Source organism: Pteropus alecto, unplaced genomic scaffold (genome assembly GCF_000325575.1).
Source record: "Pteropus alecto unplaced genomic scaffold, ASM32557v1 scaffold22, whole genome shotgun sequence".
Taxonomy (NCBI): Eukaryota; Metazoa; Chordata; class Mammalia; order Chiroptera; family Pteropodidae; genus Pteropus; species Pteropus alecto.
Genome location: NW_006434839.1, coordinates 3,929,231 through 3,944,301, shown reverse-complemented (window position 1 = coordinate 3,944,301; position 15,071 = coordinate 3,929,231). Strand labels below are relative to the sequence as shown.

The window sequence follows — 15,071 nt, the reverse complement described above, 5'->3', positions numbered from 1 at the left end:
GAAGTAACGCTATAGTAAACGATTCCAGGCCTGGGACTCAGAAGCTACTTGTAAAGTTCGACATATTTTCATGAACATACTTGACAGGAGTGGGATCACATTTAGAGACCCCTCACGCCCCTCCCTTTCCAATAGGCCTGCTTCAAGGGTTTTATAGACTGTGAATTAAGCTTATCAAAACTGTTGACAGTCTTACTATAACCTTGTCTTTAATTTAGGGGGTCATAGAATTAAACCATTGCTTCTTTTACAAAGAGATGCAACTACAAAATTGTGAGCAGGACACTAATCATTATAGGGACAGTAGAAACAACAAGAGTACATCAGACTTTAATCAGACTTGTTTGGGAAAATCATAGGTCTTGTTTTGCTATTACAACCCTGGCGTTAGAATTTCCAATACTGAACTGAAGAGCTGATTGACAATTAACATAAACTAAACATTAAAACCCACACTCTCACTTGAGGTAGAAAAAGTCATTACTTCAGATGTACAAAATATTCAAAAGTATTTCCCATGGATTTTCTGATAGAGTGTTTACTAAACATCAGTTTCAAATACGGTTAACATTTGACATTAATTTGGTAGTTTTGCTATAATAGGTATGCTCATACCATTTATTTTAATGTTGAATTATCCTTGGTAAACATCCACGTTCAGGAAAATTATGATTACAGGAATGTTTGATCATTTCGATTACTCAATGAGCTTGTCTTGCCCTTGATTCTTTTGCAATATAGTATGTGAAGATTCTCTGTAAAGAGAGTAATCCTGGTACTAATAAAACAAAACAAATGAGAGGCCCAAAATGGACTCGCTTGTGCTAAGCCCCAGGCCAGCAAACCGAGACTCAATACCTAACTCAATCGCAGCCCCAGGCCAGCAAACTGAGACTCAATGCCTAACTCAATCGCAGTTCCTAGGAATGTCACCATTAACCAGTCGATCAGAAATCACCTGGTCAACATTAGCAAGGTGATGTGCTGGGTAGATCCCTTGCCTTTCACAAAAGGAAAGTGACCTTGTCTGAAACAGTTTGCCCTTGGAGAGCAACTTCCTTGCCTTGGCCTCTTTCTGACTGTAAAAGCCTTCCATTCTGAGTGGCTCTTCAGAGTTCCTCTCTATTTGCTATACGGGACGCTGCTCAATTCATGAATTGTGAAATAAAGCCAATTAGAGCTTTAAATTCACTTAGTTGAATTTTGCTTTTAAAAGTACCTACCTGTCTGAGTTATCGTAAAGATTAAATAAGTCAAGGCTGGTAGAGCACATAATATCTGCAAATCCATCTTATATTCACCTCTCTAAGCCTTATTAAATTGATCAATTTTCCCTAATTCTATCATGAACATATACTGGCCATTCATAAAGCCTCGAACCAATTTCAGCAATTGCTTTTATAGCAGATAATATGTTGTACTAAAGTCTCAAGAGGCTGGAGCTAAACCAAAGAAGGTAAATAAAAGAATCAACCCAACCTACAAGAGGATGAGAGGAATCGCAGCTGGCTGCTTTACGACACAAGCAAAAGCTCTCAGGGCCAAATCAAGAGCAAGCCACCTTTGACACTAAATCCACATGAAACCGTTAATGGGATTTATAAAAAGAAGGAAAACTCTCAGCAGCTAATTCATTCCCTGCGAGATACTGTCATGTGTTCAGCCAAGGTGTTACTATGGAAAAATGGGCTGAAAGCTCAATATTAAAAAAATAATAATAAAGATTTAATTATCTGACGCATGAGCAATTACAGTGTAATCCTAGTTAAAACAGAATTGCTGCTAAATGGGGCTACTTACCTATTCGAATCATAAACAAAAGTATCTTCAATGAGATTATTAAAAGAAGGCAGGAGACCTTCAAGAAAAGCTTCTCACAAGTGCAAGGGTTTGCAAAGATTGGGTTTTAAGCTCTACACATATACATAAAAGTATTAGAATTGCAGAGGCTCTGTTGAGGCGAAACAAAAAGGCTGTCACTTTCTGAAAAGAACAATAAGCACAATCTTAGAGTTGACCATTCGTAAAATAGGAAAGTATTTGGAACAATACGGTAAACCATCAAAAATACAGATAATTTTAGAATGAATGTATTTTATGTTAATACTATTCAGAGATTTTTTTTTAAACTTGACATTTCCTTGAGCATCAATTTTATATTTCTTGACATAATCAATTCAGTTTATGTCAAGTACCCATTTTCTTTCCATCAATCTATATGCAGTCTTAAGAAACCAATAGTCTGAAAAAAAAACAAAAAACAAACAACAAAAAAAACTGTTCCCTAGAAAATAACATAGGAGAAAAGCTAGGTAAGCTTGGGTTTGGCAATGACATTTTAGATACAACACCAAAAGCACAACCCGTGAAAGAAAAAAATGATAAATTAGACTGCATTAAATTAAAACTTCTGCTCTGTGAAAGATACTGTTAAGAAAATAAAAAGACAAGACAGAGTGGGGGTAGAAAAAGAACTTTGCAAAACACATATCTGATTAAAGAATGGTATTCAAAATATACAAAGAAATCGTAAAACTCAAAAATAAAAGAGTCAATTTAAAAGTGGGGAAAAGATCTGGACACCTCACCAAAGAAGATGTATAGATGGCAAATAAGCACAGGAAAAATGTGCTCATCATCATGTGTCATTGGGGAATTGCAAATTAAAACAGCATAGCATTACACATGTACTAGAACAGCTAAAATAAAAAAAATTAAAAAAATAAAAAACCGACACATCAAATGCTGGCGAAAACGTGAAGCCACAGGAACTCTCATTCGCCGCTGGCAAGAATGCAAAATGGTTCAGCCACGTTGAAGGATAGCTCATGAATTTCTTCCCAAACTGAACGAGCTCTTAGCACATGATCCAGTAATTGCTCTTCTTAGTATTTACACAACTCAGTTTAAATATATGTCCCGACAAAAAAGTTGCACATGAATATTTATAGCAAGTTTATTCATAATTGCTAAAACTTGGAAGCAACCAAGATGTCCTTCAATAGGCGAATAAATAAACAAACTGGCCATCATACCAAAATAATGGAATATTAATCAGCAACAAAGAGAAATGAGTTTTCAGGACAATGGAGGAACATGAAATGCACATTGCTAAGTGAAAGAAGCCAGTCTGATATGGCCACCCACTGCTTGATTCCAACTATATGGAATTCTGGAAAAGACAAAATCGTGGAGACAGTAGAAAGATCAGTGGTTGCCAGGGGTTACAGAGGAGGGAGGTACAGCATAGGAGGTACTTAAGGCAGTGAAACTATTCTGTATGATACTGCCATAGTGGATAAATGTCCTATACCTGTGAAAACCCATAAAACCCACAAGAGTGAATCCGAATGTGAAGTGTGGACTTTAGTCAATAACAATGTATTAGATTGACTCATTCACTGTAACAGATATACCACAATAATGCAAGATGTTAAAAATAAGAGAAACGACGTGTGCTCAAGATCGGATGAGGGGTGCTTTGAGGGGACATAGGGAACTTTCTGTACTTTCCATCTAATTTTTCTGTAAACCTTAAACGTCTCTAAAAAATAAAGTTTATTAATTTAAAAATTAAAAAGAGAAAAGAAAAAAGAAATTGTTTTGAATTTCCTGTAGACAGATACTTGATCAGATAACACTGACATATAGAAAAATAAATGTTACCTACTTTCTTATCTATTGTGCTAACGCTCTTCAGGAAGTCAACGAGATGATGCAAATATGGGACTAGAAGTAAAAATAAGGGAGGGGGCGGGGACTAGAGGAAGGAAGGAAAGCCTTCAAGGAGAATTGGAGGGGAAAGTGGAATTTTTTCATTTTACTTCATTAGCTCTGAATGTGTCACTGTCTCAGGGAACTACGATTCTAACTTGATAGCTGACAAGAATGAGACAGAATGAGTTGGTGATATTTCAGTCCAGCTGTTTGCCCTTTTGTGTCACAGGTCCATTTTATAGCAACCTGTCACCACTGACTGCCCACTGTTCACCTGGAACCAACAGGGGAAATTGGCAGGCATATCGGCATTCAAAAGGAAACATAACACCCTAAGAACTGTATGCCTCATCATGCCATCCCTGGTGTCTGTCAAAGGTTTCACAACCCCCGGTTCTTATGATCAAAAATAATCCTAAAATTTGAACTCCCATCGCTTCAGCTAAAACTAGTCTCTTCCATAGTTAATTCAAAATGTCACCCATAAGATAAAAGTAACTGTGCAGTGTTCATTGCACTGTATGTAAGGATAATATTTTGAAGGCGTGCTTCCTAGAAACTAGCAGTTTCTTGAAAAATCTGGGTTTCAAACTACGGGTCAAATTTTCCTTTTTATCTTGAAAATATACTGCCTGAGAAGGCAACCCAAGGGACATGCAAGTCACTTTTTTTTAGTCTTCTTAAATGCTTTGCCATTTATAACCCTGAATAACAACTTCTGGTCTTCATTTTCACTTAATTTTTGCAAACGTGTATCGTATACACAAGGAACTGTGCCAAAATATTTTTCAGGTCTACAGGTCATTCACTCAATCATTCAGCACACAAGTTTTAAGGATTCTCTCATGCCAGGAACAACTCTAGTGCTAGGAGCTGGGCATACAATAGAGAGTAAGACACAGTACCTGCCTTCAAGGTATCACAGACTGGGAAGAGGGCGTGACATAAAATCATCTACTGATTATATGCCTTGTGGTAGGAATTCCGACAGATAAGAACCAAGCATGTTTAGGAACCAGAGGAACTGTTCATTTCCCAGGACAGGCATATTTCCAAGAGGAGTTATTTCCCAAGTGAAGAAAATAAGATAGTTAAGAGAGACAAGAGTTTTTCAGACAAAGGGAACTCCCTAAGTCTTAGACCATCCTTAGACTCCAAGAAACCAAGGCATAGAAAGACACAAGGTTTAGGAAGATAGGTAGGTGCACAGTAAAGGGGGGAGAGGCCCCCCTTTTTTGTTGTTGTTGTTTGTTTTTTTGTTTTTGTTGCTATTGTTTGTTTTTTTATGCTAAGGAGGTGAGAAGCTAAAGTTTTGTTAACCAAGAAGGCCTTAATGTTCCGTTCTGCTTGATTAAACCTTCAGGTAGGTTTTTTCCTGACTATAGACCTGTCTCCCCTTTTTTAGAGAATTTATTTTAGAAGACTTTCAATTGTAAATTCTTTCTCTGCTCTCTTTGAGAAGTAAATCTCCCAGCCTCTTTCCAGTTTTAGACACCACCTGGCAAATCTTTCCCAAAGACCTGGGAGCCATCCCTTTGGACTTAAAGAGAATTTTATGAATTTGACCTCAAAGGCAAAGGAAGTAAAAGCAAAAATAAATGAATGGGATTACATCAAACTAAAAAGCTTCTGCTCAGCAAAAGAAATCGTCAACAAAGTAAAGAGACAACCATCCGAATGGGAAAATATATTTGCAAGCAATGCCTCTGATAAGGGCCTAATATCCAAAATATACAAAGAACTCGTACAATTAAATAACAATAAAAAATAAACAATCCAATTTAAAAAAATGAGCAGAGGACCTGAACAGACACTTCTCCCATGAAGACATACAAATGGCCAACAAACATATGAAAGGATGTTCAACATCACTAGCTATTAGAGAAATGCAAATCAAAACCACAATGAGATACCATCTCTCATACACTGCTGGTGGTACTGCAAATCGGTACAGCCACTATGGAAAACAATAAGGAGGTTCCTGAAAACCTAAGAATTGACCTATTATATGATCCAGCAATCCCTCTACTGGGTATTTACCCCAAAGACTTGAAAACTCATATCTAAAAAGGTATTTGCACTGACTGATAGCAGCATTATTCACAATGGCCAGGACATGGAAGCAACCGAAGTGTCCTACAATAGAGGATTGGATAAAGAAGATGTGGTACATATATACAGTGGAATATCACTCAGCCATAAAAAGAGATGAAATACAGCCATCTGCAACAACATGGATGGATCCTGAGATAATCATGCTAAGCAAAATAAGCCAGACTGAAAAAGTTGAAAATCACATGATATCACTTATGTGTGGGATATAAATCTAAAAGCAACAAACAAACATGACAAATAGAGACTCATGGACATGGACTATAGATTACTGGTTTCCAGAGGGTAGGGGGAGGGGGAAGGTGGGGAGTAGACGGGATAAAAGGGGTCAAAAATGTGGTGACAGAAAGAAATCTAACTATGGGCAGTAAACACAATGCAATATATATATGACTTACTGTTGAATTGTACACTTGAAACTAATAGGATTTTGTTAATGTCACCTTAAGAAACTCAAAAAAAAATTTTAATGAAATATAATCATTCAAGGAAGATAGTGTCTCTATAATTGGATAAGAGGCTAACTACTTGTCACTGGTAAGAGACAATTAGCAAACACAGACAGCCCGATCACTCTCAATGACTGACCCCCCTCCTCCTGCAATGTCCTCCACTACACTTTTCTACTAACTCGCTCCAGTGCTTAAAAATCCTCCCGCCTGCTACAGCAGAGTTGAGTTCCCTTTCTCCTTCCTATTGCAAGAGTCCAGATAAAATCTTCCCTGCCTGTCTAATCTCCAGCGCAATTTTTCTTTGACAACAACTTAGAAAAATCATCGACAGAGATGGGGAAGACAAATAAACGGAAGACGAGGCGAGCGCGTGGCAAGAAGGCAGTTAGGAAGCTGTAGCAGCCAACGAGATGCGCGAGGGTGAAGTCCGGCATAAAAGAAGCGGCAGTAAATTAAGAAGGGAGAAACGTATCAGAGACATGATAGAGTCAAAGAATCAACTCCACGGTCAGTTGGATGGCGAGAAGGAAAATGAACAAAGGCGACTCAAAGTTGTTTACAGCAGCCAGGGCCTGAGATAGAGAGAATGCAGGAAAACAACAAAGAAGGCAGAAGAGAGAGAGAGAGAGAGAGAGGGAAGGCGGGAAGATGGATTATAGATAGAAAATAAGGGCTCCTTATAATGATGGATGACAAAGACCACCTATTAATGCCTCAAAAACATTTTATAACACCTCTCTGAAAGGGGTCCTGTGTTCGAGCATTAGAATGTTGTTACAGGCAGAACTGGGGAAAGACTGTTCTCGAGCCTGGAGGACCAAGAGCAGAGGGAGGAAGGAGGTGGGAAGAAGATGCTGGAACTCCCCAGACATCCATCCAAAGCCTAGACTACAATGCTTCAGGAACTAGGAATTAGTAAGAGCCTTTTCTGTTTTTCTTTTCAATTAGAAGCATACAGGACATGATAAACGGAAAAGCAGATGTGAGAAAGAAAAATCAAGGGAAAAAAGAAGTTAAAGCAACCTCTGGACAGAGATAAAAGGAGATGGATGGAGAACGCTACCCTATCATGGCTAACACATTTAAAATTGCGTGAGTTTTCTTTTTTCCTACTTCTGATAAATTTGGTTCATGTGTTACCAGCGGTAAACCGGAGAAAAGTATAGGCCACAAGCCTCATATTCTCTTCTAATAAATAATGAAAACCAAAGGTCCAGATCAAACAGTTCTGCAAAATGTAAATGTCATCATCCTCCACCTAAATATGAAAGTTTACAGGCAATGATGTAAATTTTTATTTTCGATGGAAAGTTTCCACTTCAATGAAGATTCTTAATGTCATATGCGATAAAATTCTAGTACGACTAAATGATTCATCTGATTCCTTGCAGTTCATTCCACTGTTAAGTGGAACAGAAGCTTTTGACCGTGAGGTTCTAGAATGCACCTGACAATGAGCGTTGGAAAACAATATAATTTTTTCCAGGTACATTTATCGGGAAGGTAATACTTGCAAAATTCCTAGGTAGGGCAGAACCACTGCTGATTTTTTCTGCCAGTGCTCTAGTATTTGGGAGAAAGAGAACACTGGAATCTTAATCTTAATCTTAATCTTAATCTTAATCTTAATCTTAATCTTAACACTGGAATCACTTTCTCTGTGACACTGGAATCTTAGCTACATAACTTGGCTAGCCAAATAGATATGAAAATCAAATGAACTATCACGTGTCCAAACATAGATTCATAACCGTACCCAGAGCTTCGTTAAATAGTCAGAATGACGGTTAGAGACATTGGTTCAAATCGCTTTCACAGTTTAAAAATCATACCGTCCATTTTAGTAAACGATGATAGGTAAAGTCACCAACAGTGAGATGCTGGGAACACATCAGTCACGCAGCTCTGAATTTCTGAGTTGATTGGATACATGTTGAGAATTAATGACAAAAAGATTTCCTAGAATCGGCCGAAGGGACCTAAGTCTCTTTCTGGAAGCAAAAAGAGTAAACAAATTATGCACAGACGGCTGTCATGTAGAGATTTGAAATACGGCAGTTTTAAGCAAACACACTCCCAGCATCTGCCAATGCAGGGGACTCTCTGATTCTGCTTATCAGTGACTCCAGAAGAGTGGCAGCCGATCAGTGATTCAGGAAACACACTAAGGATGAGAAAGGGTGCTTTCCACCAGTATAGACTGCGAAAGGTTTTTACCCATTTAACTAGCTTATAAAATTGTGCTTCCAAGTCAATCTGCAAAGAGGTTATTTTCAAACTAGCACATATTTCTGTCCTTGGTTCTATTCGGTTCAACGTCTTTACGATAAATCGAAAGAATATATAGAATATCCATCTTGTTGAGGATCAAACTCTGGAGTTCTCTCTGACTATAGCATCAGGCTAGAAAGAGCCCCAAATCTAGAATCGCTTTTCATTTAGGTTTCCAATTTTAATTACACAAATTCCAAACGAAGAATATTTGGCTTGACGATAGATCATGCCAAAAAGAGCTTCTAGGAAAAGGTCAGCGTGAACATTTTAGGTTTTACTTTACTTAGCTGATTTTGACACAACTAAAGAAAATAATTAACTCAGGTTTCAATTCTCTGAACGTAGAATAGTAGGGAGGCCAAAAGATACGAGGAGAGAAACGCAGAAGCTAGTGAGCATGAGTCTAATCCCCAGACCCTAGAACAGTGCTTGGTATATAGTAGGTGTTTGAGAAATAACTGTTCATGAAGAAGTGAATGAATGGGCTCAAAGATTGTGGTGTGTGTGTGGTCCGTTCCTGGCCTTCCTTAAAACATCAGATGCTGAGTCACAAAGACCAGCTGGTGCTTTTGGAACTGAAGCGCCAGACCCAGACCCATATGGTGGCGCTGAGGGCTTCATTCTCTCAGCTGCAGGAAGCGTTGGCTCTGCTCAGAGCTCCCAGCTTCTCTCTCCAGGCAGGAAGCTGCCCCACTCAAGGTTTGCTCTCTCCCAGGGGGCAACCTGTCCTGGATCAAATACTCACTCCTTGCCTCAACTGGGACAATGCTAAATGGCCACCCAAGATCCAAATGTCCCTGCAGGAGTCCTCTGTCGCAACTACATCACAGCTCAATGTTTCCTCTAGCAAATCTTACTTTCCTCCCTCTTCACAGCTGTGGTCCTCTCTTGGAGCATCCCAATAAACACATTAAGCTCAAACGTGTCAGAGGCCATTTCTCAGGAAACCCGACCGATAACAAGAACTATGATCCCAAATTCTTTTTAAAAACACATATCTGTAAGCACATAGTTAAGTCTTTACGAAGAAGTAGGGTTGTGTACTAGAAAGTGAACTAGATTAGGAGAGAGAAGATGTCAATTCTTATTAAAATCCCGTCATAGCTTTGTGACCCTGCGTGAGGCAATCTTTCTAAGTCTTTCTGTGGCAATGCATGTGGATAGTGTATATAAAAGACCTCTATGAACCATGAAAGACGATGCAAATGCTAAGTGTTATTATGTATTAAATATGATATTATGACTCTATTGTGGCAGATGCCACACCACTCACACAGTAACACAGCGAATAAAAAAGTAACACTTTTATACAAGGCTCTTAGAAGAAAGTCTTTAAAGAGAAACCTCATTACTGAGTTGACATCCCCAAATCGTCAACCTGGGAAGGTAATAACTAAGCTGGTATATATGCAGTAAGAACTGGTCATTATTGTGTGTGTGTGTGTGTGTGTGTGTGTGTGTGTGTACAGATTAAGCCAATGAAAAGGAAAACTATTTCTTTGGGCAGAGACTTAAGGATATACCTGCAATTTATTTTTCTTAGTACCAAAGGCTAGGTTTTAATAATAAAAAAGGATAGGATATCATTATCAACACTTCAGCCCCATTTCTGTGTCTGAGTTTAACATTATTAGCATCTAACACAGTGTAGCTCTGCAAGCACTTCTTTTCCTGTAAACATAGCAAAGCTTTGAATCATAAACAAAACTGGACAACAAAGAAATTCATGTTAAAAATAAAATCATCGTCTTTCAGCCTAATATTCCCCTGGCATCCAAATCTTCGAATTTAGAAGACAGAGAGAGAACTCGTTTATAAGTCCGGACCCCTAGGGACGCAGGAGTCGTCACTATGTGCTTATGAAAGCTAATGAATTCAGGGATTCACATCTAAAGTGTTGCTCAGCAGTTCTTTAGATATGGCCACTCACAGTCTTGTTCTTTTATTGACTTTCAAACTTTCTCCTCTCTTCCTGGACACTGATACCCACCTTTCACCACTGTTAGCTAGCAGGCTTGCTTCTTATATCACTGAGTAAATAAAGTAATCAGAATAGAACTGCAGCTTCTCCCTAGTACCCAAGCCCGCAGTCCACCTGCCTCTGCACCCGCCCTTTTGCCTGTCCTCTCTGTACTCTGGAGACCCCACCCCCGCCCCTGCTGTGCATGAGATCCCATCCCACCCACTCAGAGGCATGCAGTTGGACCTCTCTCTCCGGAACCATGTACTCCCTATCCAGTGGACTGGTTCCATCAGCACATACACATCAGCGTGCACAGCTGCACTATCTCACAGACTAGAAAAAGGAGTCCTCTCTTGATCCTACATCGCTTTTTGGGCATCATCTCACTTCCTTCCTCCCCTTTCCAGTTTAAAACCTTAAAGAAGCAATCCCTGGGGGAAACACTTCCTTTGCTCTCGTTTGCACTTGAACCCACTCTGTTCACCTTCGCCTTTTTCACTCTACGACTTCCTGTGAGGTTACTAATAACAACCTCACCGAAATCCAATACCAATTTTTAGAGTGCGCCCTGGAGCATTTCTCACAGTTGTCATCCCTTTTATAAAACATTTTTTTTCTCTTGGTTTCCAACCAACACGCTCTCCTTTTCTTTCTAGCTCACTCTGTGCTTCTTCTGGTCTCCTTTGGGTCCTCTATGCATCCCTTCCCTCTGTCTACCAAGTCGCTGAGGCCAAAACCTCAGAGGGAGGCATTCTTGGATGACTTTTTCTCTTACAAAGTACGGCTAATCCATCATCTGATCCTACTGGCATTACCTTCAAAACAGAGCCAGAATCCAACTGTCCCTCCCTAATTCTGCTACTCCTGCCACCTACTTCCACCTCTCATTTAGAATATCATATGTGCCTTGTGTCTGCTGACCTTATTTGCACCTTTGCGACTCAACTATCCATTCTCCACTCAGCAGCTAGAATTATTCAGAATAAATGCAGGCACGTTACTAAACATCTTTTCATATAATTCTAGTATCTTCTCATTACACTCTGAATAAAATCCAAAGCCCTCTGCATGGCCTACAAACCCTTGCCATGTGCTGGCCCTTTCCGACAAGTTCAGTATTATTCCCAACCCTGCTCCACCCAACCAACCAGGTTCCAGACACATGAACTTCCTTGTTGTTCATTAACCACTCCGAGGATGCTCACGTCACAGGGCCCCAGCACTCGCTGCTCCCCCTGTCTGGGGACACGCTTCCCCCCAGAAATCCGCATGTGCTCTCCTTCTTTACTCTTAGGTCTCTATTTATACATCATCTCTTCAGAAAGTCCCTCCCTGATCGCTTTGTCAAAGCCGGAATCCTGTGTCACCCTTTTGCTTTATTTCCTTGATAGCACTTACCGCTACATTGTCTTATTACCTCTCCCACTGGAATATAAGCTTTATGAGGGCGAGCACTTTTTAGTACTCCCGTCACTTGAAATAGTACCGGAAATATGGTAAGTGGTCAAATATTTGTTGAATTTATGACGAGATCATTTATTTGGGGGTGGAGGGAGGTCCAAAAACAGAAAATGTCCAACGATCCAGAGTATGGTAAATTAAGGTAAAGTCAGTTTAAATATAAAACAGCGTTTGAAATGGGATTGTGAAAGATTAACAAACAAATGTGCTATTAAAAGCTATTTTATATAAAAAAGTGAGAACTACTGCTTCGAAGAAATAGAGAGCATAGTGATAAAATAACTATTCAGATTGCCAGGCCCTTGGACAGTTTCCTTAAGCTTTCTGTGTCTCAGTTGCTCTGTAGGTAAAACAGGGATGACATGTTACTGCAGAGATGCCGAGAGAATAAAATTATAGTACATAACATGTATCGAAAGATGAAGGTATTTCCTAACTCACAGGAGTGTGTTGACTCTTCTTATTTTATTTATTATTACATTTTTAATAAAAATAAATATAAAATACAGACAAAAGATGGAGAAGAACAGTAAAAGACACTCTGGGTAAGTGTCGACTTGTGAAAATAGGAATCGACATGAACAAACTCACAAAGGAATGGGCAGTGCCCGCCAGGGGGACAGACTGACATCATTTAACTCAGATTTCAAAACAGAACTCCAACCCCCACCAAATGCAGGCCTAACCGCTACTGAACAGCATGGCCGTCAACTTGTTAAATGAGGGGGAAAGATTCCATTTTAGTTGAAGCAATCGATGGAAATAAATCTGTGTTTCTAGCAAACTCATGAAGCAAAATGCACTTGCAAGATTTTCCAGTGCTCGCACTAATCATAACGAGTGATGCTGAGGTTTTAAAAACTTTACCAGGGAAACATGTCAGGAGAAAAAAATTTAAATCCTGTGTGATTCCTATAGGGCTAAGGATTTATTATAATATAGTTCATTCTTAGGAAATACCTAGTTTAACCACTGCATAGAGCAGATAAGGAACGGAAACCTGAAGAGGATAAATGCATCGCCCAAGGTCATGCAACTAATTAGAGGTTAGATTAGCTTTTCTCAATCTGCTTACATATTCCACCCATTGCTTTAGTTATTTAAATGATGTTCTCTAGGAAAATAGGTCCATACTGTTTCCATAGTCCTAGCTTGGTCCTCATTGTGTGAGAAAAAAGCTCCTGCACATTTGGGACTATTTCTGTTTTCGTATTTTTTTTCCCCACCACTATTTGCTCAGAGTAAGCACCCAATATACGTGTATCGAATAATGATATTGTAATGTTAGATTCCTAGTTTAATCTTTCACTGCCCTAGCATATAGTGTGGTATCTCACATAGAATCAATACGAATCTATCATTTTTGGAACCATGGATGCATCGATGAGTGAATGGCTCCACAATTTTTGCATATTTATTAAATTGAGGTCAAGTATGGAAACTGGAAACAATGGAAAATCCAGTGATCCATCTTCCCTCAGTATGAAAATGGGCTTGACTTAGTGACTCATTCACAAAGAAGAGCATAAGAAAAGAAAAAAAAGATAAGTAACATTACAGTAGAGAAACCTAGCAAATATAACCTTAACCAAGTGATCAGGCTACTATCACCGTGTCTCAATCCCAGACAGGATGAAACAAAAAGCATACGTTACGTCCATGGTATTCTTTTCCAAAACCCACAGCTCCAGTTTAATTAATACAACAGAGAAAGCCAGAGTAGGGGATATTCTACAAGATACCTGGCCAGTATTTCTCAAGACCATCAAGGTCATAAAAAAGAAAAAAAAGAAAAGAAAAAGAAATACTGAGACACTGTCACAGACCAGAGAAGACTTAGGGGACATGCCAACCCAATGCAATGTGATGTCTTGGATTGGATTCTGGAGTAGAGAATTCAGAATTTAGTTAATAGTAATATAAAGCAATATCAGTTTCATTGGTAATATAATATCAATGATAATGCAAAATGTTTAACAATGGGGAAAACTGGGTGAGGAGTATACAGAAACACTCAGTAGTATCTTAGCAACTTCTCTGTAAATCTCAATTTATTCCAAAATAAAAAGCTTTTCTTTTAAAAAATTCAGCAATGGACACCAGATGATGCAATTATGAGACTGTATTAAAACTTCAGAAAGGGAATTTGCTGATATGTGGCTAGATCACCAAGTGTGAGCATTCAGTGTTTACTTGTTTCATAGGCTTAAATATCTTGACAGCAGTCTCTTTACTAGAAGACACAAAAGAAAATGGAATGATTACTTATAGTTTCTTCCTTTAATCTTTCTGTGATATTTATCAGTGTTTTAGTTTCTATTTTTGAATGTGAGAAAGTGAGCTGAAGGGTGGTAGTTTGTGCACCTTGAAGTGAGAGCTACGTGTATAAGAGATCAGCTGCTCTGAACTTGACTTTGGACCTGAGATTGAAGGGCGGTGTGACAGCAGTGTATCTTTAGCAACAGCAGCCACAACAATCATAGCAACTATTCTTGGAGAGCATGCGAATGTGCCAGACTTTGCTTCAGGGGTTTCATATACAAGATTACATTTAACCGACGAGGTTGCAATTATATTCTCATTTTAGAGATGAGAGATTTGTTCATCAGAGAAATTAATTACTTTGTCAAGGTTGCAACTGAGATTCAAACACAAACGTTTCTGACTCTTCCACTAAGTCAGTAAACAAAAGACAGGGAAATTCCATTAATGAGACATTATGTATTATACATTATATAGAGATTTATTATAAGTATCCAGACAAAATCCATTATACTGAGCTAGTATATATAAAAGGGTTGTTGAATGCTATATTTGTTATACAACAAATGTTAGTCCCCTTCTACCTTTATAGGATCCATCTGTTTCCAATTAATCCTAACCTGGTTTTTGCTTTTTACTTTAAGCTCTAGACTTATATGAATTATCACAGCAATTCAAAAGTGCAGAGTAAGCTAATGCCAGAAGCAAACTTTAGCCAGCTTATATGGGATAGAGTTAAATCCTGGCCAGTATCAAGTTATTCTAGATATAAAAATACATATCACATATCAATAAAACTCTTTCAAATTAGACATATAATAGACTATATC

General features: G+C 38.7%; 1 protein-coding gene across 1 annotated transcript in view; it reads right to left on the bottom strand.

Moving 5' to 3' along the window:
- DGKI (diacylglycerol kinase iota) overlaps positions 1 to 15,071 on the bottom strand; it is a 200,818-nt gene that overhangs the window by 94,227 nt on the left and 91,520 nt on the right. The window lies entirely within an intron of this gene.